Here is a 26,503-nt window from a genome sequence, read left to right on the forward strand (position 1 = left end):
TAAATCATTAAGGTCTATTAATCACTACTGGGCTTGTCCTCGGGTAAGGGATTTCCGCCAGAGGTTCGAAGTTCAGTGAGACCTAGGTGGGGCGCACTGACTCCCTGCCCGGCTAAAATAGTGTATCCGAGGTAAACTGGCGGCACTGGCCACGTTTACCATCTCTAGACATGTTAGTTCCGTCACTATTCCGAGGTTCAGTGTCGAGGAAAAATGTTTATTATATTTATTTTTAAAATTTGTATGACGCATTCACTCATGTCCGGCACCAATTCAGTTTTACCTTTCTTTTGTTCCGTAGTTGATGCATTAATTCATATTATTTAACAAGGATATATATATATATATATATATATATATATATATATATATATATATATATATATATATATATATATATATATATATATATATATACACACACACACACACACACACACAATGAATATGGAAACGGGTAATGGTACAGCAGGGCTGAATTCTAGTATCAACTCGTGTGTTTAGTCTGGAGAAGTGACGTCATTATCAACAAAGAATGAGTGAGACATTTAATGCACAGTAACGTTCAAGGATAAGATCATTTCTTTGTAATGACACGGGGACATTACGTATGTCATCTTTTTCGAAATGTCATGTAGAAAAAAAAAAGTCCAAGACGTGATGAAATTTCAATTCTAATTTCAGTTTTAGTTAATTAATTATCAGTCGTTCAAGGATAAAGTGATAAATTTGTCATGACATCCAACACATTACATGTGGCATAGTAAAAAAAGGATGACACATGAGGATAAGAGTTTGTTTTGGGAAGGAAGGAGGGACAGGAAAGACGCTATATGATGGTCCGTCTCAAACATTAATGGTGAGGCATCCGTATTATGCTAAATTATTATCGTTCATTACCAAATCAAAACGGACAGTGGGACAGGGTAATTGGCAGGGGGCAGGAAACAGTAGTGTGGCTGTCACAGCACGCATAGGTTTGATCGTAGAGGATGTTGTCCTCGCGTTGGGAATTCCTTGCCCGTGTCGTCCAGACTATATAGAAACTCATAAACAACTCGGCTAAAACTAAAATGTCATGAAGTCTTGGCTTTTTTTTATTATTATTATTATTTCTTTTATTTTTACTGAACATTTATAAAGTTATGGCACATGTAATATGCTGGATGTCATGACAAATTTATCACTTTATCCTTGAACGACTGATAATTAACTAAAACTGAAATTAGAATTGAAATTTCATCACGTCTTGGACTTTTTTTTTTTCTACATGACATTTCGAAAAGATGACATGCGTAATGTCCCCGTGTCATGACAAACAAATGATCTTATCCTTGAACGTTACTGGAGCAAAAATGACTGTACATGCTGCTCGAAAAATAAAGAAAAAACGTACTTAGCGTGATACTCCGTTTTAGTTATGTGAAAATAATGGGAGGATATAATGACAATCTGTTGCTGTGCATTAAATGTCTCACTCATTCTTTGTTGATAATGACGTCACTTCTCCAGACTAAACACACGAGTTGATACTAGAATTCAGCCCTTGAGTACCATGACGCGTTTCCATATTCATTGTGGTTATTATTAAACATATGTAGGGGATTAAAATATAGCGAAGACCGTGGCCATTAATCTTCTGACCTCCATAGATCTTTCCTAATGTCAATAAAATGGTCTAATCTTACACAAATCTCTAGGTAAAAATGTGTCTTAGTAATGAATTTTGATGCATAGTTCGTACTGTCACTATAGTCTTTCCACTCTATGAAGTCCGTTCAGGGTGGGGTAGGTATGGTCATTTACAACTAGCCATGTTGCCAAATCAACCTTCGTACATGCGTCTCTCTCTTACTTATCATCCATGTGGTGTTTGAAAGTGATATTTTATGTATTGCGTGTATAGTAAAGGAAGTTACATAGTACAATGAGTGTCTATGTTTACGATGATAACGACTATTTGTATAAATTCTATGGCATGGGGCAGCGTTTTTTTCCCATGTTGCCACGTTGGTGATGGTGGTGGTGGTGGTAGTGTCCCCTTTCATCTCTGTATAGGTCTATCTATAAGTACTGTACATTATGTATATCAGTTTTAGCACCTCTCTGCTTCGTAGTATGTATAATTTGATGTTACTATTTTTGTTAACTTCATAAAGTCATTTCAATAGATTTATTTCAATTACTTAACAAGGTTGACTATGATTCTCGTGCTTATGGATACGTAAGAACAGTCGCAATGATGACGATCATAATGTTTTCCTACATAATGACAGGATACTTTGGGAAAGCTTACGCAGTCTAAAAACGTACCAACGCCAGATCGACACCATGACGAAATATTACGTCCTCTCACTGATGGTATATAAAAACCCGACGCCTTGCTTCTTGGTCATTCAGTTGACGGTTCAGATCAGCGCTTCACAATCCTGTAGTCGCCCCTGCAACTCTACATTCATTGAAATGAAGATTAATTGCATAGCTCGTATTGGAGTTGTTGCCCTGTTTGCCGTGCTGGGACTCTTTGGTGAAAACAGCAATGGTAACCCTCATTGTCACAACATTAGCATCAACGGGTCCTTGCCGTCTGACTTCAACTGGTATTGCAAAATGCAATATCATGCCAACTACAGCGTCTATCTGAATACTTCACACACTCTATATCAAGGAATCAAGTGTTTGCCTCTCCATGCCATAGTTTTTGAGAATGAGGAACCCTTTGTGATTGCGTACATCCCAGTCACTGATGACTGAATTTTTGACTGGGCAAACCTAGACAGTCATCCGTCCACGTCATTCGTTTCCGGCAATGGCAGATGAAGATCGAATGTGTGTCCCTGGAAAGCTGGATGCCGTGCTACCACCCACATGCATCATCCCCAGCGGCGGTAAACGTGATCATTGAAGAAGCACAAAAAATAAAAAAAGAAGAAGAAGAAGAAGTTGCATGAAGCCAGAGCTGAGCGTACCGTCAAAGCAAGCAGGATGCCGTCCGTACCCGGACGTTTCAAAACATTGATACTTATACTTTTTTTTGGCTAAATTTTTCTTACCTGTATGTAGACCAGAAACTAAGTGCATGACCTTTTTTGTAGCTCTTTCTGTTGTCTTTGGTCAGTTTTGCCTTCTTAGATAAAGAATAGCAGTACTTGATAATGTTGATAATAAATGAAAGGAATGTACTCGTTGTTTGTTTTCACCAGAGTAGAAAACGGGAGGAGGTTGACAAAATAAACCTCCAGGAATAAAGAAGGATGGCGGGAAGGAAATGCAGCAGAAATGTCTAACAGCGCCACTAGCCAGGGACGTAAGACAAATTAAAAACAAACAAACAAACACATGTTACGTACTAGATGTAGAAACTACACACACACACACACACACTCTCTCTCTCTCTCTCTCTCTCTCTCTCTCTCTCTCTCTCTCTCTCTCTCTCTCACGGTACCCGAGGCGAAGTGTTGAAATGGATAGAAAACTGGCAGAACAATCGTAAACATTGAGCAGTAATTGGATTAATTTGAAAAGCATCCAAATGGACTAACGTAACAAGTGCATGGAGTGCCACATGGACTAATCTTAGGACCAGTTCTACTCCTTGTTTAAACAAATGACATAGATAATTAAGGGTGTCACCAGTGTACGTAATATAGAACTTTCCCGATGACATCAACATAGCGGGTACCCTAGCCTCAAATGAACAAGTAAAAGAATTACAGAATAATCTAGATGAATTGTCATAGTGATGGTAAACCTGGGAAATTAGCTTTAATGCAGATAATTGTAAAATGCTTCACATATGATATCGAAACGAGAAAACAGTATTTTATCCATGCTTTTGATAATGACCACTCAATTGATTGGCATTCCAGCCAAATTTTATTCAAATGTAACAATTTAAAAAAACGTGCGATTTTAGAATAAGTTTATATACAGAACCATAAAAATTATAATCTAAATGAAGGCATGTTTAAGCTAGATCCATTAATGAGAGCACTGGTGACTAAATCCCTACCAAATCTAGTGACTATAGTGGTAAAGACAGATCAGGTCCTGGTAGGGTTTGAGTAGGGTGGAGCTCACAGGTGGGGTTGGTCAATCACACTGTGCAACGTTACTCTCATCCTCTGTTCCTCCCCCTTCCCTTGGTTCAGTTCGCTTGTATTTTTCATTCTGCTTTATACTGCTGAAAATGAAGGCAGTGGCCTTCGAAACGTACAGAATAGATACTTCAAATCTATAACTGTGGGTTTACTCACAAGTTTATATTAACGATTGTGTGATATTCCATCCCAAACCAGAGTATACTTATAGCTCAAGGAACAACACGAGGAGATAGCACAGAAAGAAAAAGGGAGAATATACGACTACCGAAATGGGGAGAAAAAAAAAATAAATAAAGAAGGAAGAAAAGATTGAAGGATTTGAAGGAAAAAAAAAAAAGCTAAAAGGAACGAAAATTGACAAACAAATGAGAAAGGTGGGAAGAAAACTAGAGGGAAAAACATTAAGGATGAAGGATGGTAGATAAAAGAAACAAATGAAAGAAAAACCGATAATATTATAAAACAAAGGAGAAATGGAGCAAGTTAGAAGGAAAGGAGGAGAGATGGAAGGAACAAATGAAATGAGGGAAAGAGGTTAAAAAAACGGAGGAAGGGAGAAAAGTAAATGAAATAAATGAAAGAATGAGGAAAATAGAAATAAAAGGGGAAAAATGAGGAAGGAAGGAAGTGAGCTAGGAGGAAGGATGATAGAAAATAATGATAAAAAAAAAAGGAGGAGGGAAGAAAGGTAGAAGGAAGTATTGAGGAAAAATGTAAGAGGAAAGAGAAAAGGTAGAAAAAAAAAACGAAGAAAAAAGGAAGTACGGAAGGTAAAGGAAAGCGGAACCTGTAATTGCCTGTAAGTGAACCAATAGGGACGCCAAAAGATCGTACTAGCGAAGAGAGGGAGGCGTTTGAGCAGGTCATGGGCTCACATTGTGAAACCATTTGCTCTCCCGCCACGATTATCTTCACGCGCTACAGAGACAATTTGCTGGGTTCCCACTTATCTTTCTGCTAATCATGTACAAATATTGTTAATACCCTTAAAAGTCAGTTTAGCTTAAATTAAAGCCCTTTGAAGAAGTGGAGGTGCGGCGCAGAAGTGCATCAGAAATGGAGTCTGGACCGGTGATAGAAGATCAGCGGCATGGGCAATCTGGCAGTTTCTGGTATTTCTGGATGTCAGCAGGACACACACACACACACACACACACACACACACACACACACATCACGAGTGACAGCATCCGGTGTGAGTAACTAAGGTAACTGACAAGATTATCATTATTGTTTAGGTAGAGTATTGCATCACTTGGTTGAATTAAACGTCGCACTGTCTGCCACATCGCGTTTGCATGTCAAGGAAGGCGACTCAAGCTGTCTTCACACAAACGATTTTCGCCGGTCCGGCACATGCCGCACCGTTTAGTATTACACTGACTCCTGTGGGTGTATTCACAAGCATCGTGTCGTACTGCCAGCAAGACCGTAACATCAGGAATGCCGCATACCAGTTTCTGTGGTAATGTATTGCTAAAGGCGCATTCAGCCATTCACACATCCGGTGTTTCCCGCGTACGGAGAGTGGTATTTCTATTGAATTACAAGTTTTCTTAGTAAATTGCTAAGGAAATCAGAGATATCTTCTGTTTTCTCACAGAATCTATGAATTCTAGCTCTCAGCAAAATAAGGAAGTAAACAAATACCTGAAGTTTTCTGACTGAATGTAGGATTTTTTTTTTATTCGTATACTATAATATAATCAGAAAAACATATCTATTCAGTTTTCTCAATAAATATATGAATTTTCTGATGCCCTCCATAATTGAAAGACAATGGTGCACTAACTGATATGACAAGAAGATAACGAAGATGTTGAAACGAGTAAACGGTGGACGTGGAATTCAGCCCACACGGGATTCAGCCCATGAAATTCAGCCCACGCGGGATTCAGCCCACGGAATTCAGCCCACGCGGGGTTCAGTCTACACGGGATTCAGCCCACGGAATTCAGCCCACGCGGGATTCAGCCCACACGGGATTCAGCCCACACGGGATTCCGCCCACACGGAATTCAGCCCACGGAATTCAGCCCACGGAATTCAGCCCACACGGAATTCAGCCCACACGGGATTCAGCCCACACGGGATTCAGCCCACGGAATTCAGCCCACACGGAATTCAGGATTCAGCCCACGCGGATTCAGATTCAGCCCACACGGGATTCAGCCCACACGGGATTCAGCCCACACGGGATTCAGCCCACGGAATTCAGCCCACACCCACACGGAATTCAGCCCACACGGGATTCAGCCCACACGGGATTCAGCCCACACGGGATTCAGCCCACGCGGATTCAGCCCACGGGATTCAGCCCACAGGATTCAGCCCACACGGGATTCAGATTCAGGATTCCACACGGGATTCAGCCCACGCGGGATGCAGCCCACAGGAATTGCGAATGTGAACACACCCTCTCTCTCATCACGTATATATGCACTCGAACGAAAACACACACATAATCTTCTCTAGCTTAGGGGAGAGTGTGCGTGTGAATGTGAACACACACACACACACACACACACACACACACTCTCTCTCTCTCTCTCTCTCTCTCTCTCTCTCTCTCTCTCTCACACACGTTGTAGGAAAACAGAAAAATAAGCCTCCCCCAGAAAAAAAAACTAAGTTACAAACTGAAGAAACTAAAAAAAAACTATTAGAATATATATATATATATATATATATATATATATATATATATATATATATATATATATATATATATATATATATATAAAAGGCTTGCTATGGTGCTCAACCTCCTCGTGGTGCAAGCTGGGTTCGGCGAATAGAGCACTAACTACTGTAAAAATAATGAATAGTCAAGGAAATAATATTGCTTTAAGTTATTTACTTTTCTTTTCTAAAAATCCGTTCAGTAGAAATGGTCATATTTCTAAGGGTTCCATGTCAATTAAACCCCTATTCAACTCAACAGTGTGGGCCCGTGAGTTAAGTCCCGTGTGGGCTGAATCCCGTGTGGGCTGAATCCCGTGGCCTGAATCCCGTGTGGGCTGAATCCCGTGTGGGCTGAATTCAGTGGGCTGAATCCCGTGTGGGCTGAATCCCGTGTGGACTGAACCCCGCGTGGGCTGAATCCCGCGTGGGCTGAATTCCATGGGTTGAATCCCGTGTGGGCTGAATTCCGCGTGGGCTGAATCCCGTGTGGGCTGAATTCCGTGGGCTGAATCCCGTGTGGGCTTAATTCCGTGTGGGCTGAATTCCGTGGGCAGAATCCCGCGTGGGCTGAATCCCGTGTGGGCTGAATTCCGTGGGCTGAATCCCGTGTGGGCTGAATTCCGTGTGGGCTGAATTCCGTGGGCTGAATCCCGTGCGGGCTGAATACCAATGGAACCCGAGTAAACACTGCACTGTCACTATAGATGTTCAGGTGCCATGCGGCTGCCGTGTTATATTTGCCGCACTGGCGAAAATCGTTCGTGTGAAAGCAGCTTTAGACTGAAAATGTGCACAGCCTTGATACGAGAAGGTCCAGGCGGGTCAGAATGTCCTGTTGGGATGTGGGTGGAGGAATTGGACGAGAGAGCCATTAAAGGTGATATAATTGCAATGAGAATTGTTAATTGTGTGAAGACACACACAGGGAAGACTGCGTTCATGAGATTATAAATGTGATGTCAAACGGTAGATATTTATATCCGAACGAAGCAGCGATATAGACTGGAGGCAACGATTGAAAACTGAAGACGAAAGCATGGATAGCATAAATGAGAGCAACAAGAGGTTCCCTTGCATCATATGCTGTGGAAAGGAAGAGAGGCAAAGAGAGGCAACGGAGCTAAAGAAACACAAGATAAACCAAGGAAGGGAAATTTTTGCTGATAAGGACATGGGTGTTTGCGGGGATTACGATAAAAGAAGCTTTGACAACGATCATAGAATAGAAATTAGTCACAGGCAACAGCGCTTACTGAATAAACTTGAGCCACACAAGTTCACCAGCACTTAATGGAAAAAAACAAAAAATGAAGTAACCGCATTATATTATGGTGTTGCATGTGATCTAGAGGCTTTACGGTCAATTCGCCCACAAGTCTTTTCGCCCACATGTCAGTTCGCCCACAGGTATGAATCGTTTCGCCCACACGTAACAGTCACTTCGCCCACAAGTATGAATCGTTTCGCCCACATATAATAGTCACTTCGCCCACATGTAACAGTCATTTCGCCCACAAGTTCCATGTCACGTCCACATGGAATTTAATCAAGTGATAAATAAAGACTCGAAAACAAGAGTTATGTTTTAATGTATATAATAAATAAAAAAAAAAGATAAATAAAATTAAAAGCTTTTTAAAACCTACTTACATATAAAACATTAAAACACATGTACAGCAAAAAATCTGTTAATAAAATTCAAACCTGTAAAATCTGACTAACTAATTATAAAACCTTAAAAACCAAAACTTGAAAGCTGATATACAAAACCACAACCACCTTTAATACTTCTTAAATTATAAACATAAAAACTGCTAAAAATACAAGAAGTCAGGTGCACACAGGGCTATTGATATACGCACATGCTTTGAGCAGTTGATATGGCTATCTCTCGCCCCTACCATATTCTTTCCAAAGGGTAAAAATCTTGCCTTGCAAATTCCTATTTTTTTTTTCTCTGGATCCTTCGCAATTTTTTTTTCAACCACAAGCCTAATGTGTACAGATGTAATTTTGGCCTCTTTGTGGAGTAAGTTGACAAGTAAATAAAACTGAAGGTTGTATCGTCCTGCAGCACGTTTACTCAGTCTGTTGTGCCATCCTTCGATGTCATTATTGGTACGGACGGACTGGTTAAAAACACTTCAGCTGGAAGATGGCCATGTGGAACTGTGCATCCACGTTCGTGAAATATAATCTATTATGCTTTGTAATTGTGGGTAAAGTATTGTTAAATACGTTGGAGCCTGTGATGGAGCATATTTTAAGGGATGAACAGGCTGGTTTCAGAAAGGGACGTGGATGCAATGACCAGATATTTATTGTACGACATCTAATGCAACAGGTAAATGAGATGAAAGTCCCTCTAAGTCTTTGCTTTGTTGATTTTGAAAGGGCTTTTGATATTATTTCGAGAAGGTCTATGGGAAAGATTATGAGGCATTATGGAATACCACTAGAGTTTGTGAGGATCATTATGAGCATCCATGAAAAAACATCTTGTAAAGTGATGGTTGATGGCTGTTTGAGTGAACAATTTGAAGTTAGGTCTGGTGTGATCCAAGGTGGGGTCTTGTCACCTTTACTATTTGTACTAGTCATTGACTATATCATGAGAAGTGCTGCAGCAGATACAGATGCTGGTATACTTTGGGAAGAAAATAGAAAATTTGTGGACTTGGATTACGCAGATGATATAGCTTTGATGTCCAATGGACCAGGAGAGATGCAAAGGGTGTTGGACTGCTTAATGAGAGTAGGGCGAAAGATGGGACTTGTTATTAACTGCAGAAAAACTTAAATCATCAATATGAATATGGATAATGCGCAGGACTGCTTAATTGAAGGTATGATTGTAAAGCAAGTTGAAAGGTTTAAATACTTGGATACTTATTTAGTTAAAGATGGTTCTTTGAACTTAGAATCTGAGGAAAGGTTAAAAGGGGCTAATCAGGCAATGGCAACGCTTAAAAGAGTTTGAAATAATAATTTTTCTGTGCATACAAAAATCAGAATTTACAAGATAATGGTAAGTAGTATTTTAATCTATGGACACGAGTCTTGGTACAGCACCATAACTACTGATAATAAATTCCTGGTATTTGAATTTTGGGAGTTAAGTGGTGGGATAGAATATCAAATAATAAAATTAGAGAAATGACAAAGGTGCAACCTGTAGATGAATATGTGAGGCTCTCAATATGAAGGTGGTCGGGACATGTGTATAGAAGACATGGATTGGTGCGTGGTGCACCAGAATGGGTGGCACCTGGAAGAAGAGGTAGAGGAAGGCCAAGGGAGACGTGGCTGTGGACAATGAAACAAGTAGTGTGTGATGAATGTTGAGGAGACCTTCAGGAGATAGCTCAAGATAGAATGTGGTGGCGAGAGTTCATTGAGGCCCTATGCATCCCCAAGGGTGCCACAGGATATGATTGATTGATTGATTGATTGTGCTGTAGTGGCTTGGCGAGTGAGACGCTCAAATATCGAGATTATTTCTTCCTCAGGCAGAAAGGGAAGGGCCATGGCTCTGCGCAGGTGTGTACAAGTTTCGTCGTCATGCGTGTAGCCGTGCTGCAGACCAACCTCTTGAACCTATATAAAGACAATTAAATTATAGTACATATGTATATAGTTATCATATTCTTACATAACGTCTGACAACACGAGTATACAACGTTTAGAAAGAAACCTTGAGTAAACTTAATCATAGTGCTTGATAACTGTGTTCATACACAATTAAATATATGTACGTACTGACCTTTCTCCATTTAGTCTGTGTCCAGTGGAACATATCCCTTGATCTGAGCGTCAGCCAAAAACTCAGGCAAGACTGTGGGCGAAATGACTCCATACTGTAGGCGAAATGACCCCATACTGTGAACGAAATGACTCCATACTGTGAGCGAAATGACGTCTTGTAGGCGAAATGTGGCGAACTGGCATGTGGGCGAAATGACCGGTTACCATTTAGAGATAAGAACAGAGCCTTGATTGACGGATCCACAGTATCATGCACCGATCCGATTTTGCGCATTCGTTTCCGATGATTTTTTTTTCCTGACACGAAACGGAACAGTCATATCCCGGATGTGTTTCACTGTTTGATCTGCTGCAGTCTCTGACGAGACAGCCAGACGTTACCCTACGGAACGAGCTCAGAGCTCATTATTTCCGATCTTCGGATAGGCCTGAGACCAGGCACACACCACACACCGGGACAACAAGGTCACAACTCCTCGATTTACATCCCGTACCTACTCACTGCTAGGTAAACAGGGGCTACACGTGAAAGGAGACACACCCAAATATCTCCACCCGACCGGGGAATCGAATCCCGGTCCTCTGGCTTGTGAAGCCAGCGCTCTAACCACTGAACTACCGTGTGTGTGTGTGTGTGTGTGTGTGTGTGTGTGTGTGTGTGTGTGTGTGTGTGTTACAATGAGCGTACAAGCAAATTACTAGTGACAGTACGAACTATGCATCAAGATTCATTACTAGGACACATTTTTACCTAGAGATTTGTGTAAGATTAGACCATTTTATTGACATTAGGAAAGATCTATGGAGGTCAGAAGATTAATGGCCACGGTCTTCGCTATATTTTAATCCCCTACATATGTTTAATAATAACCACAATGAATATGGAAACGCGTCATGGTACTCAAGGGCTGAATTCTAGTATCAACTCGTGTGTTTAGTCTGGAGAAGTGACGTCATTATCAACAAAGAATGAGTGAGACATTTAATGCACAGTAACGTTCAAGGATAAGATCATTTCTTTGTAATGACACGGGGACATTACGTATGTCATCTTTTTCGAAATGTCATGTAGAAAAAAAAAAAAAAAGACTCCAAGACGTGATGAAATTTCAATTCTAATTTCAGTTTTAGTTAATTAATTATCAGTCGTTCAAGGATAAAGTGATAAATTTGTCATGACATCCAACACATTACATGTGGCATAGTAAAAAAAGGATGACACATGAGGATAAGAGTTTGTTTTGGGAAGGAAGGAGGGACAGGAAAGACGCTATATGATGGTCCGTCTCAAACATTAATGGTGAGGCATCCGTATTATGCTAAATTATTATCGTTCATTACCAAATCAAAACGGACAGTGGGACGGTAATTGGCAGGGGGCAGGAAACAGTAGTGTGGCTGTCACAGCACGCATAGGTTTGATCGTAGAGGATGTTGTCCTCGCGTTGGGAATTCCTTGCCCGTGTCGTCCAGACTATATAGAAACTCATAAACAACTCGGCTAAAACTAAAATGTCATGAAGTCTTGGCGTTTTTTTATTTTTTTTTTTATTATTATTATTTCTTTTATTTTTACTGAACATTTATAAAGTTATGGCACATGTAATATGCTGGATGTCATGACAAATTTATCACTTTATCCTTGAACGACTGATAATTAACTAAAACTGAAATTAGAATTGAAATTTCATCACGTCTTGGACTTTTTTTTTTTTTCTACATGACATTTCGAAAAAGATGACATGCGTAATGTCCCCGTGTCATGACAAACAAATGATCTTATCCTTGAACGTTACTGGAGCAAAAATGACTGTACATGCTGCTCGAAAAATAAAGAAAAAACGTACTTAGCGTGATACTCCGTTTTAGTTATGTGAAAATAATGGGAGGATATAATGACAATCTGTTGCTGTGCATTAAATGTCTCACTCATTCTTTGTTGATAATGACGTCACTTCTCCAGACTAAACACACGAGTTGATACTAGAATTCAGCCCTTGAGTACCATGACGCGTTTCCATATTCATTGTGGTTATTATTAAACATATGTAGGGGATTAAAATATAGCGAAGACCGTGGCCATTAATCTTCTGACCTCCATAGATCTTTCCTAATGTCAATAAAATGGTCTAATCTTACACAAATCTCTAGGTAAAAATGTGTCCTAGTAATGAATCTTGATGCATAGTTCGTACTGTCACTAGTAATTTGCTTGTACGCTCATTGTAACACACACACACACACACACACACACACACACACACACACACACACACACACATGAATCCCCGAAATAGTCTTTCATAATCAAGTGGATGATGGTTCATCGGTATATTTACTGGAAGACATGGAGTGAGATGGAGGAATGAAATTGTGGTAGAACTGTAAAGAAAGGGTGTCACAGAGGAAGATGTAAGGGACGCGGAAACCAGTGGAGTAGACTTGTACGAGGCACCGCTCCCTAACTCTATATACAGGTAAAGGACAAGAAGATCCATAACACATGATTCCAGTAGGTTAATGTGATTCATCCTCACTCAGCACTGGGTCTGCAGGGGTGCCTCATCTTGGTGACAGCATGTGGTGAGCTGGAGATGTGTCGGTGTTATGCATAAGAGAGATTAATGTGAATCCGAAGCATGTCTCAGTTGAAGTTTCATTGAGCCGTGTCTCGTGAGTCGTGGAGTGCGGTGGAGTGGCTCAGCAGTGTTGCCAGATCTACCGAAATTTCATGAGATCTACTGAAATTCCGACGAATCTCATGAAATACCGAATTATTGCTGCAATCTACAGAATTTTGATAGGTTCTCCAGAATTTCTCCAGAAATTAAACTTCCCGGTTACTGGTAGTTCGAAATTCATTAGAGGGGAAGGGAGTGAGCAGAGCAGAAGGGGTGGGGTGGGGGGTTAGCGAAGCTATATAGGCCTCTGGTAGTGCCTGCATGTAGTGCCCACAGTAGTATAAATAATATTTATTCAGTTTATAACCCTCCTATACCCTTGTTTGTTTCCCACGTAACATGTCCCTCCCTTCCTTTCCTTCCCCCACTCCCCCCAAGAAATCAGACTCAGTACACGTATTTGGCCTCCCTTCCCTCCTCCACTCCCCAGTTGGAATCAAGTAGTAAATGCGTATTTCGCCTCCCCTCCCCCCTTTTGTGGATCACGGATAATGAGCCAATGTACCCACACCTCTCTACCTTCATGCTTAATTTGTTGTGCTTGCCTCACTCAAGTGCAACGGTGGAGTGAGTATTTTCAAGCATAAATCTCATGAAAACAAAACTGAGAAACAGACTGTCAACTAAAACTATTAGTGGGATGCTTCACACAAAAAGAATTATATCAAATTATAATTGTCATGATTTTGAAATAAAAAAGAAATGGTTAAAAGAATGAATAGTGAAATGTACAAGAATAATTTAATGTGAGCAGGAAACAGCAGCTGAAACCACTGCTGATGATGATGAAGTAGAAGACTGATGTATGTTAGGCTAAACTAAGGTAGTTCGTTTTGTTTTGTGAATTAAAGAAGTAATTTTTTTCTACCAGCATATTATAATAAAGTATTGCAGTACGGTACTTACAGAAAGTTTCTTAATTTAATTTCACTACTTCAAATATATTCATATAAAAACATTTTTAATTTGATTATATGCACATATATTATCGAGTGTGTCTACTGATTTTTTACCTATATCTACTGAATTTTTCCGTACATTTCTACTGAAATTTCACCTGCGCCATCTGGCAACACTGTGGCTCAGTGTCTTGGTGGGCGTTGCGGAGGTAAGGTGTAGGTGTTTTCATGTTGCTAAGAATTATCGTTTTTTCCTACTTGTTTGCTTAATTATTGGAAGTCTATAACGGTATGAGGACGTATATCAGCTTCTGTATTTTTCATTTCTTCCCCGAACAGGCAGAGTTGCCCACGAGGTGGAGCAGCCGGCGTCATTCCTAAATAACTGCATTGAGGGAAGGTGGGTTTGTTCTCGGGGCGTCAGTTCCCCATCTATCATGGGTGAGGCGGTAAGTGGCAGTTGATGATATATATATTTTTCTTTATTCGTTCTTTGGATACTTGTACACGATCTGTGCCTGACAGGGAGAAGGTGTGAACGATGGACACTAATTATCATGCGTTTCGTATCGCAGAGGAACTTTTGAACTTTTGGGATCTTTAATGAAGGACGCGCCGCACTTCTTCCCACTTGCTTTCTTTTCCCTGCGCTAGCTTCAGTAAGGATATCCATCATGTTCTTTCGGTATTATTCCAGTGTTTCACCACATTCCACTAGGTGTTTTTTACCCACCTCACGAGATAGAGCTCCTCATTACGAGTATTTTGAATCTCATATTTATAAGGCGCAACCTATTTATAATGGCGATACCGAATTTAAAAGATTTAATCGTATTTTTGGCGGTTAGGTTAGGTTGGGTTGGGTTGGGTTGGGTTAGGTTAGGTTGGGCTAGGTTAGGTTAGGTTAGGTTAGATTGGGTTAGGTTTGAGGGGTGATAAAAAAAAAAAACGGTGATTTGCGCCAAAAACAAGTGGTGAATTAATTAAAAGCAAGCCGAAATCTACCAGAAAAAATTAGTTTCGTCCAGAAAAGAGAATGTGGTGAAACTGGAAATTTACCGTTCTTTCAATCTGACCTATGTGTAATGGCAGGAAAGTGTGAGACGAGATGGTGCAATAGGCTAGTTTAGAGAGAGAGAGAGAGAGAGAGAGAGAGAGAGAGAGAGAGAGAGAGAGAGAGAGAGAGATTTCAGATTCAGAACTTTTATTCACAAATAGCACCACAACACAAAACATTTGTGAAAAAGACTGGGGCTTGAGTCTCCCACCATTGTATTTATACATTATGTTCTGTAAGTGTGTATGTATAGATATGATTATTAACGAGTATGGTACAATTTCATGAAGGCAAGAAGGGGTTCACGTTGATAATTACTGTACAACAGCACATTTACGTGCCATGTTTGCAGTCGTTATGTTCAACCATGTGAACATGATGTGCTGGAATTACTTGTGACCTGGACCTTCTACTGTTAGGAAAACTTGATACTCTTATTGCGTACTGTCTACCTATTGATCATAAAAAGTAGTCCAGTTTATATATACTATTATTTTGTTAGATACGTTGCTTATTATCCAGCTATACGGCCATTAACAGCGGAATTAGCTATTGCTTTCACGGTCGTTTGACCCACTCTGGTTTTCATGTCCACATATACCAGCAATTGTATTAAATAATATTATTAATGGATATGTATGTACATACTGACGTATGTAACTATTATACCTATACGTATGTAATTACAAAAGGGAAAATATCAAAGGTGGAAGGCTGATGGTGTGAATAGAGGGTGAAGAGGGAATTAGGGAAGAGGGTCATGCGATACTGGGGTAGAGAAGGAGTGGTCTGGGGGTTGTTCAGGGTGGTGGTGGCGGTGGTGGTGGAGGGGTTAGACGAGTACCCCACACTCGTCCGATTCTGTATAACACCTTTGATATGATGACTGGATTAGGCGTAATATGACTCGGTAAACTCCTCATATAACACATATAGCAATGTGGTATGTTAACCATAAATTACGATGATGTTCAGGGTAGTGTGTTGAAATATCATACTCATCCAACGATTCGTTTAGAAGATATTTGCAAAAAACACCGTTTGTCCACCGCTGAAATGTATAGTAGATTATCAAAGCTAAGCATGTACATATTTACAAAACATCACGAAATTGTGGATAGTCCCTGAGTGTTTGGGGAAGGATATGGATAAAGTGGGTGGCAAGCTTCGGTAAAGTAGGGGAGGCAACACTACACTTCACTCGCAGGTGTGACACTCACTCACAGTCCTTCAGGTAGGGTTCCAGTGTGTGCGAGGCGTATGTCACTCGACCGAGTCTTCCTAAACCTTTCGGCCTACGTGTTGCAAATCTCATGGCAGAGTTATCTATCGACCCCACTCCTGTGTACTCTTTCCGTCTCCCGCGAGTTGGTTATTGGCAGCTTCCTGTTACCTCATTATGCCCTCCTGCCATGGATGGCAAGAAGGATTTCCTGCCAGCTCTGTCCCACACACGGTTTTTAGAACACTTTTTTATCCATTCTAATGACATCCCTGTTTTTACTGATGGTTCCAAATCCGACGCAGGAGTTGGGTTTTCTGTGGTTTTCTTCTCTTTTGTCGGTCTGGCAGCCTTCCTTCGGTAGCCTCCGTCTTTACTGCGGAGCTCTCTGCCATAGTCCTAGCTTTACAGATTATTTTTACTCTCCCGGTTTCGTCTTTTACAATTTTTAGTGACTCTCGCAGTGCTCTTACTGCTCTCTCCTCTTTTATTTCCCTTCACCCTTTGGTTTTATCAGCCATGGAGTGGCTTTATCTACTTACCAAAAGAGGATATCGTGTTGGGTTCTGTTGGGTCCCTGGTCATGTAGGTGTTCCAGGGAATGAACACGCAGATCGCCTCGCTAAAGAGGCAGCAAGTTGCGCTCCATCTCCTGCCTCTGTTCCGTTTCGAGATGTATTTGATCTTATTCGTAAGACGGTCGCAGCAATATGGCAGAGGAGATGGCTAACGGGGGTCGCAACCTCGAAAATGGTAGAGATCACTACTTCCACTCTCCCTCAGTGGACATACTCCCATGTCTGGGATCGCCGTGCACAGACTTTATTGGCGCGATTACGTATAGGTCACACGTACCTTACAAATAGGTACCTGCTGACCAGGGACCCTCAACCTTACTGTGAAGACTGCCTGGTGCCACTCACAGTACGGCACCTACTTGTGGAGTGCCCTAGTTTACTAGACCTGCGACACCGCTACCTCTACCGCTGTCGCAGTAGAGATAGCGGTGTCTTTCACGTCTCTCAGGTCCTTGGACCAGCGTGTCTGGCCCTTGGCCATGATTTAATCGGTTTTTTTGGGAGAGGCTGGCCTTCTCCCTTATTTGTGAATTTTGGAATTTTATTTATGTATTTTGATATTTTATTCGATTTTATTGTACTTTGTGTTTTAGCAACTTTTAATTGTATTGGTTTTATTGTTGTTAGTTTTTTTTATAATTATTTTTCTTTATTTTTTTATTTTTTTTTTTTTTTTGTTTTTAAACATTTTTCGTATATTTTAAAATTTTGGTAGCGGCGCCAAATGACCGTGGCTGTTGCGGCGCCTAAATTAAAATCCATCCATCCAGTGTGTGCGAGTCACCTACTCCACACAGACGACACTCTCTTGCCGACGTTACCGTCTGGTGTGGCGATACCCAGCTGACACCCGTAGGGATAGCCTAAGCGTATCCGGGCTTCTATCACCTCACACCTTCGTGTAGATCCCCGCTGCCTGGGCCCGCCAGCCTGCACGAGGTCAAGCCAGACCGCACTCACCAGAGTCATGAGACCACGTGACCCCCCTGGCTGATAGGGTTGGTGGAAGCATGGTACAATAACGAGACATCAAAAAGTTGTTGTACCATGGGTGGAAGCGCTGATAGCCTCCCCCAATTCTCATGATAGAGGCATCAGCCACAAGTGTCTCCTGGAGGACGATGACAGCTGTATTGTGGGTGGAGATGTGTTGTAGGAGGCTGGCGGCTTTGCTTACCAGACCGTGAATGTTCCACGGTACAATAGTTACCAGCCTGGTTGTAAGGGGGGTTGCTGCACCAGCTTCCCCAGTTCCTCGGTTGTCCCAAGGGCAACGGGGGGGGTGGGAAGGGCAGATCTGACCGGGGGTCAGACTCTGCTGGTGGTTGAGATCACCCGTCCCAGTCCCCCGACCTCGTTCTGGTGAAGCAGGTGAGGTCACAAACCAATCAGGGCTCGTTTTACAGAGGAGTTCAGCAGACAAGTGTAGTGGAAAACGAAACATTTTTTAAATAATTTAATTTCATTTTGGTCGATTCCCCTAATGCGTAATGTCAAATGTTCAAAGCCTTCTCTCTCCAACCACTGGAGGGAATTACATTATCAATCATTCATCCACACCATTTTCTTTGGTTCCATACTCTCTAGGCTAATCATTCTTGATTTGGTGAATCACAATTAACTTTGAGGATTTTCAACCACCTCGTACGGTACTGCTCACTGCATTGAACACTTACGTCTCTTCTTCCAACCACCGGACTTACTGAACCAAGTCACCTGTTCACGGACTACGCAACACAACACCATTACATTCCAAGTTCAGTGACAACACTTAGTAACATACAAAGATCAAGTTCCTTGGTATGGCTTTACGCAAATGTATTCTTCCTTACAGCAAGGTACTCTGCTTACGATGATAATTCCTACAGACGATTAATAACTTGAGATTAATGAATATGAAATTATTCACCTTTTAAATTGTGTTAACTAGCAGTGTTTTTTTTTCTTTGATATAAAGTTTTATTAATATCATAATGTAAAACTATCATCAATACTACATCGCAACCAAAACTATCAGTGGATATCACGAGACGCAATATACACGTATACTACATTATCTGTATCTCCTACTCCTAACATTATCTACAGTCTATATATAGTCTATTACATCATCAGTTAAATTACCCAAAATACCCAACCTATTTATACTCCAAACCAGCTTATAGCGTCATCACTCCAAACTAATCTATTGCACCAGCTCGCTCGCTCGCTCTCTCAACTAGCCTATTGCACCATCTCGTCTCACACTTTCCTGACATTACACATATAGGTCAGATTGAAAGAACATGTTTGATATCCCTACTGAAGTTATAGCGGCAGAGAAGGGAAAGCGAGTGGGAAGAGGAAGTGCGGCGCGTCCTTCAATAAAGGTCCCAAAAGTTCAAAGTTACATACTAGATGCCACACCCACACACCCTCATACAGCTTTAAGGCTAAACTGGACGAATATAGATATGGAAACAGGACAGCACAAGAATAACTCTTTTCCTGTAAATGCAACTATAAAAAAAGTCCTGCTCCTCCAACAATGTGGATTGGGTGCGGCTTGTAGGGAATTCCCGCTGTACAGTGGTGAAGCATGTCTCATAGCCAGTGATGCAGCAGAGTTCTAATAGTAGTAAAACTTTAGCAAATATGGTCAGCAAATATACATACGCATTTAGCCTTAGTATTACAACGTATGAGAGAGCAGTAAACTTATTATTGATAATATATTCATATCATAAGCTTGGCAAGAAACGTGGCATACATATTTTACAGTTGCTAAAAAAAAATATATATATACTTATAAAGAGGTTTCCTTGCGGTTTGGGATGGGTAAATAGTTCCATAGTTATAATTAGATTATATCGTGAAGGAAAGTACTCTAAAATAAGCTGACATAAGTAAGAAAAAAACTACATTCAAATCTTCACGGCAGCAACACCAATCACGCCCGCCATGCATACAGGTGATGGTGGTCAGCTGCGGTGTCCTTGACCAGGAAGAAAGAGGGGGAGGAAGAGGGAGGGGTAAGTCCTGCTCGTCTAAGAATGTGGATTGGGCCCCATGGGAAATAGCGGGAGGACAGCGCTGCCATACCTTTAATCCCTCGTTGGCTACACCCCCTCTCTCCCTCTTCCTCCCTCTCTCTTACCCTCCTCTTCCTCCCTCTCTTTCTTCCTGGTCAAGGACACCGCAGCTGACCTCCCATCACCTGTATGGATGGCGGGCGTGATTGGTGTTGCTGCCGTGAAGATTTGAATGTAGTTTTTTTCTTACTTATGTCAGCTTATTTTAGAGTACTTTCCTTCACGATATAATCTAATTATAACTATGGAACTATTTACCCATCCCAAACCGCAAGGAAACCTCTTTATAAGTATATATATATATTTTTTTTTAGCAACTGTAAAATATGTATGCCACGTTTCTTGCCAAGCTTATGAATATATTATCAATAATAAGTTTACTGCTCTCTCATACGTTGTAATACTAAGGCTAAATGCGTATGTATATTTGCTGACCATATTTGCTAAAGTTTTACTACTATTAGAACTCTGCTGCATCACTGGCTATGAGACATGCTTCACCACTGTACAGCGGGAATTCCCTACAAGCCGCACCCAATCCACATTGTTGGAGGAGCAGGACTATAGACGAGCAGGACTATAGGTAAATATACACACACAACACACACCCACACACAATACACAACACACACAACCTTCCCAATCCTGCATGTATATCGATAACAATAGGGGCCGCCGTGGTACAGTTGAACCATGCGTACTTTGGGGTCCGAGGGGTCTCCAAGCGCACGGGTTAGAATCCTGTCCACGGTCCGAGTTTAGGTTGGGCTTCCTCACTCGGGGCAATGGTTTCTTAGCGGGTGGGTTTTGAGATAGGAGGTACCCCAAAAAGTATCCCATTTAGCCCATAAATTCCCGTGAAAAGCCCACATGGTATAAAAAAGAAAAATTGTTCTTTACGATTCTTTGCCAAGAAAGAGCCACATTGATATTAGTAATTAACACCACGTTTGAAAATGCGGCTGTTTTAACATGAAACGGTTGCAACCTTCGTGAAGCAGACGTGACTGGAAAAAGTCATCAGCATTACGTCACTACGGGGAGCCAACTCTGAAGTATTAGGCAGCTGTTACTGTCAACAGAGCGCGTCAGGGTGATACAGATTATAAATTAATTCAATGAATGACTGGTACGATAGGTGGGCATAACATTATTGCAGATAAGTAAATGATTATGTAAGTCATCCTGCAGCTTTGTAACATCACACTCAATTGAGAGAGACGTTCATATATGCAATACAATGAAATTACATTTACGATACGTTTTTTTTATAACAACAACTACGTTTTTTTTATAACAACAACAACAACAACAACAAGAGTAAGAACAAGAAAGGTAAATTAGCATTTAAATCCACCCACCCACACACATCCGACAACACACACACACACACACACACACCCGGTAGCTCAGTGGTTAGAGCGCTGGCTTCACAAGCCAGATGACCGGGGTTCGATTCCCCGGCCGGGTGGAGATATTTGGGTGTGTCTCCTGTTCACCTAGCAGTGAGTAGGTACGGGATGTAAATCGAGGAGTTGTGACCTTGTTGTCCCGGTGTGTGGTGTGTGCCTGGTCTCAGGCCTATCCCAAGATCGGAAATAATGAGCTCTGAGCTCGTTCCGTAGGGTAACGTCTGGCTGTCTCGTCAGAGACTGCAGCAGATCAAACAGTGAATTGCACACACACACCCGACAACACACACACACACCCGACACACACACACACACACACACACACACACACACACACACACACACACACACACACACACACACACACACACACACACACACACACACACACACACACACACACACACACACACACACACACACACACACACACACACACACACACACACACACACACACACACACACACACACACACACACACACACACACACACACACACACACACACACACACACACACACACACACACTGACACACACACACACACACACACACCCGACAACACACACACACACACACACACACACACACACACACACACACACACACACACACACACACACACACACACACACACACACACACACACACACACACACACACACACACACACACACACACACACACACACACACACACACACACACACACACACACACACACACACACACACACACACACACACACACACACACACACACACACACACACACACACACACACACACACACCGACACACACACACACACACACACACCCGGTAGTTCAGTGGTTAGAGCGCTGGCTTCACAAGCCAGAGGACCGGGGTTCGATTCCCCGGCTGGGTGGAGATATTTGGGTGCGTCTCCGTCCCCTGTTCACCTAGCAGTGAGTTGGTACGGGATGTAAATCGAGGAGTTGTGACCTTGTTGTCCCAGTGTGTGGTGTGTGCCTGGTCTCAGGCCTATCCGAAGATCGGAAATAATGTGCTCTGAGCTCGTTCCGTAGGGCTGTCTCGTCAGACTGCAGCAGATCAAACAGTGAACACACACACACACACACACACACACACACACACACACGTGAGGTATAGGTAAGGGTCACTAGTACTATTATAACGTTCCCAGTCACCGATTTAAAGTAATAAACGTGTAGGAGTAAAGAAGAATTAATTTTCTTTCCTACAGAGGATTTCCTATGGCATTCTCACAGATTAACTCCATAGGCATGGGGGTATTTGTTAGGTTTACAGTCAATTGGTCCTGAAGCAATTGGTACTCAGGTCATCTGGTCCACAAGTCAATATTGTGACCGTTGACAGTTGATCACCAAGTCAGTTGAGACCCAAGACAGTTGAGACCCGAGTCAACTGGTCCTCAAACATACTGAGTACCTTTGTTCATTCTCGCTCAGTGAATCAGTGTACTTACTTGTAGTTACTCGTACATACCCAAAGAGAGAGAGAGAGAGAGAGAGAGAGAGAGAGAGAGAGAGAGAGAGAGAGAGAGAGAGAGAGAGAGAGAGAGAGAGAGAGAGAGAGAGAGAGAGAGAATTAATAATAGCAATGATATTAATAATACGATAATGATGATGATGATGATGATAATAATAATAGTAATAGTAATAATAATAATAAATTACTGAAAAATAATGATTATTAATATCATTATTGCGATTATTATTATTATTGTTATTATTATTAATTAATTAATTAATTAATTAATGAGAGAGAGAGAGAGAGAGAGAGAGAGAGAGAGAGAGAGAGAGAGAGAGAGCAGGTAGATAGCATCCATCCATCCCTCTCTATGTTGTAGTATGTCAGTCACTCTTGAATAAAAACATAATAAATTGGATACGCACGATCTTCTTTTTCTGAAACCAAACTGCCTTTCACTCGGAATGTTTTCATGTTCTAGATACTCACTCCACTTAGCTTTAATTACTTCACATACCTTGCACAATATACTAGTCAACGATACTGGTCTATAATTTAGCGGTTCCATTCTACTACCATTCTTATATATAGGCACAATGTCAGCTCTTTTCCACTCTTTCGGGACTAATCCTGTTCGTACGGAGGTTTCCACAATATCAAATATTGTGGAAACCTCCATTGTGTGTGTGTGTGTGTAATATCGGTCGCCTGCTGGTCACCCAGCCAGTCTTCCCCATTACGGAGCGAGCTCAGAGCTCATAGACCGATCTTCGGGTAGGACTGAGACCACATCAACACAACACACACCGGGAAAGCGAGGCCACAACCCCTCGAGTTACATCCCGTACCTATTTACTGCTAGGTGAACAGGAGCCACACAAGAGACTTGCCCATTTGCCTCGCCGCTTACCGGGACTCGAACCCGGCCCTCTCGATTGTGAGTCGAGCGTGCTAACCACTACACTACGCGGTGTGTAAAATAGCAAAACACGCTGAATCATCATTAATCATCAGTCATTTGCACAATCACGTACTCAATCTTACTGGCAATATGAATATGCTTGTTCTTTGATGAATCCTATGACACAGCAAAAGGCGTGAACTATCGATGTGGAAATTAAAATCTGTGTACAAGACACTAATCCCTATGAGGGACTATGGGGGTATCATGAATTCCTTAGTCATCTGTAAATAATTCCACCATAACCTATTTACATTTCTACAACAATAAAGTTATCAATCAATCAGACTTGTTATTCACTGACAATCAGTCATGCTTGTACCAACGTTATGGTTGTCGAACAGCTATATCAGGGCGTTGTGTCGGTGTGATTGAAGGTTGTGCAATTGGCTGAAATGTTTTCCGCAAATGACTATTTTTAAAATGAATATTTTCAAATCAATCAGGGTGCTTGCACCATCATGAGTCACGGTGTGTTAGTACTTCCAAACATTGATTTTACAGTATACGGTCACTACGGTGTGTGTGTGTGTTTCACGTTTCCTGGCACGTACCTCAACTGTTATACTGTTGTATTTGTTTTTGGATACTATTGATAATTAAGAGTGATATTCCTTTACACTGTGGTCAATAAACAGAATCATCCTGTGTATACACTGTATAGTATACCATATATTTGGTGTGGGTAGATATCCTAAGAAAGGAACCATCCCGGCTACACCTACCATCGAGTTAACAGAATCAGCAGAGTACTTACCAGGGTTGGAAAAGTCATGGTTTTTCTGAATGAATTTAATTATTCTTTATTTAGATTTTTTTTTAAATCTATGAATTTTTATGCATTGATCCTTGTCTCTGCACGGATTATTTGTCTTATTAAATTATTTTCTTGTATTATACTTAAGCAATCTCAAATAATTCATAGTTTGATTGATACATAACCAACACATAAAAATCATAAGTAGGACTAATTGTTTAAATCAGATTGGCTACATGAAATCAATAATTTACCTTACCTTGCTGAAGTGAATGTCTTGTTTGATGTTGATCATGTTATGCCATTCATCCAAATCTTCAACAAACCTCAGATGATCATTTGCTCTGTCAAATCTTTGTACATCTTTCAACAAAATACTGATCCATGAACTTCATTCTTCCTCTTTCTTTAGCTCTTGTACATCTCTCACTCTTCTCTTGGTGCTTACTTATCCACTTGATTCTCCTTCATTTCATGTCCTAGGAATCTTGGATATCTCTCTTAATGATGCCATCATGCTCTTCTGTACTCCGGCTCTTCTCAACACCAGTGGTCCTCATTCATCATCCTCGCCATCCATGGCACTGAACATTCTTCTCAGGAACCACATTTATGTAGCCTCTATCCTCTTCCACGTGGTAATAACCAACTGTCCAGGTTTTAGTAATAATATAACAGTACCGACCAGACATAGCATTTCAACAATCTTGCTCTTATATCCATCTCCATTTTAAGGTTTAAAATCCTTTTCATATTATTAAATGCTGTCTTCACTATTGCAATCCTTCACTTCATTCACTTTTTCCATTATCTTTTATTATGCTTCCTAAGTGTAGAGTCATCTACTACTGCTTAATTTGCTTGTATTCCAACCTATTGTTCACTCAGTTTCTCTTTGAAAATACCCATCACCTCAGTCTTTCCAAAGTTGATTTTCAAACTTCTGTGTGCAGGTCTCGTGAAGTGTATGAGGAGTCAGTCAGTCAGTCAGTTTGTTATGAATCAGATTAAATCACCCAGATATTCATACCAAAATTATGTTAGCTAAAAAAAATATAAATGATTACATTTATTAGAGGCTATATACAACTAATTTGTACACTTATTAGACACATAATTCTTTTTCCAGGTTGAAAACCACCTCCACAACACCACATAATGCCTAGTGGTGGTGGTGACATGGGAAGCAGAAAGAGGTGACAAGTTTGAGGACACAAGACAACCAAGGAGGAGTAAGTGAACACCAAAGAATTAACAGGTATACTTTGATTGCTGCTGCTGAAGCTAAATATACAATTTGAGGACATTATAGCAATTCTTACTGTGATGTTGGATACAGACTGTCCTCACTTAATGACTTACCTGACACTTGGTAAAAAAAAAATTGTCTAAGTGAACCCAACCCTGCCTCCTTCAACTACCTTTTACCAAAGGTACTAATGTTGGGTTGGGCAACAACAAACTATTAATATATTAAGACATTTAGTTACTGTGGGTGGCAGGGTATGGGGGAGGTGAAGGGTTTGGCTGGGAGCCCTGTTGGGTTGTCCTGTGTGGCTGGCTGAAAGGCTAAAACCTGAGTTTCTGTTTGATGCACAATATATATACTATTAGTTTTTACATTATTTTTGTTACTTTCTAAATATTCCACAATATAAAATTGTATATGAGTAGTTATTAAATGGGGCAGTTTTTAAGTGAGGCCATTCTGTAATCATTAATTATTACATGTATCACATTTTTTTTTGCTTTGAATTGGTATGTATGAGACTTTATATTTGAGAACTTATTTTTAAAAGGTATACAGATTAAATCAATTTTTTCCATTTCCAGCTT

At 41.0% G+C, this 26,503-nt stretch overlaps 1 long non-coding RNA gene across 2 annotated transcripts; it reads left to right on the forward strand.

Moving 5' to 3' along the window:
* Positions 1–12,984: 12,984 nt before the first annotated feature.
* Positions 12,985–26,259, forward strand: LOC123516798. Of its 2 annotated transcripts, none has more exons than XR_006678284.1 (3): positions 12,985–13,030; positions 14,473–14,533; positions 25,797–26,259. It is a non-coding gene; the product is annotated as an uncharacterized LOC123516798 (long non-coding RNA). The 2 variants fall into 2 exon arrangements; XR_006678283.1 differs by lacking the exon at positions 12,985–13,030 and adding an exon at positions 14,300–14,342.
* Positions 26,260–26,503: the final 244 nt, after the last annotated feature.

Source organism: Portunus trituberculatus, chromosome 41 (genome assembly GCF_017591435.1).
Source record: "Portunus trituberculatus isolate SZX2019 chromosome 41, ASM1759143v1, whole genome shotgun sequence".
Lineage (NCBI taxonomy): Eukaryota > Metazoa > Arthropoda > Malacostraca > Decapoda > Portunidae > Portunus > Portunus trituberculatus.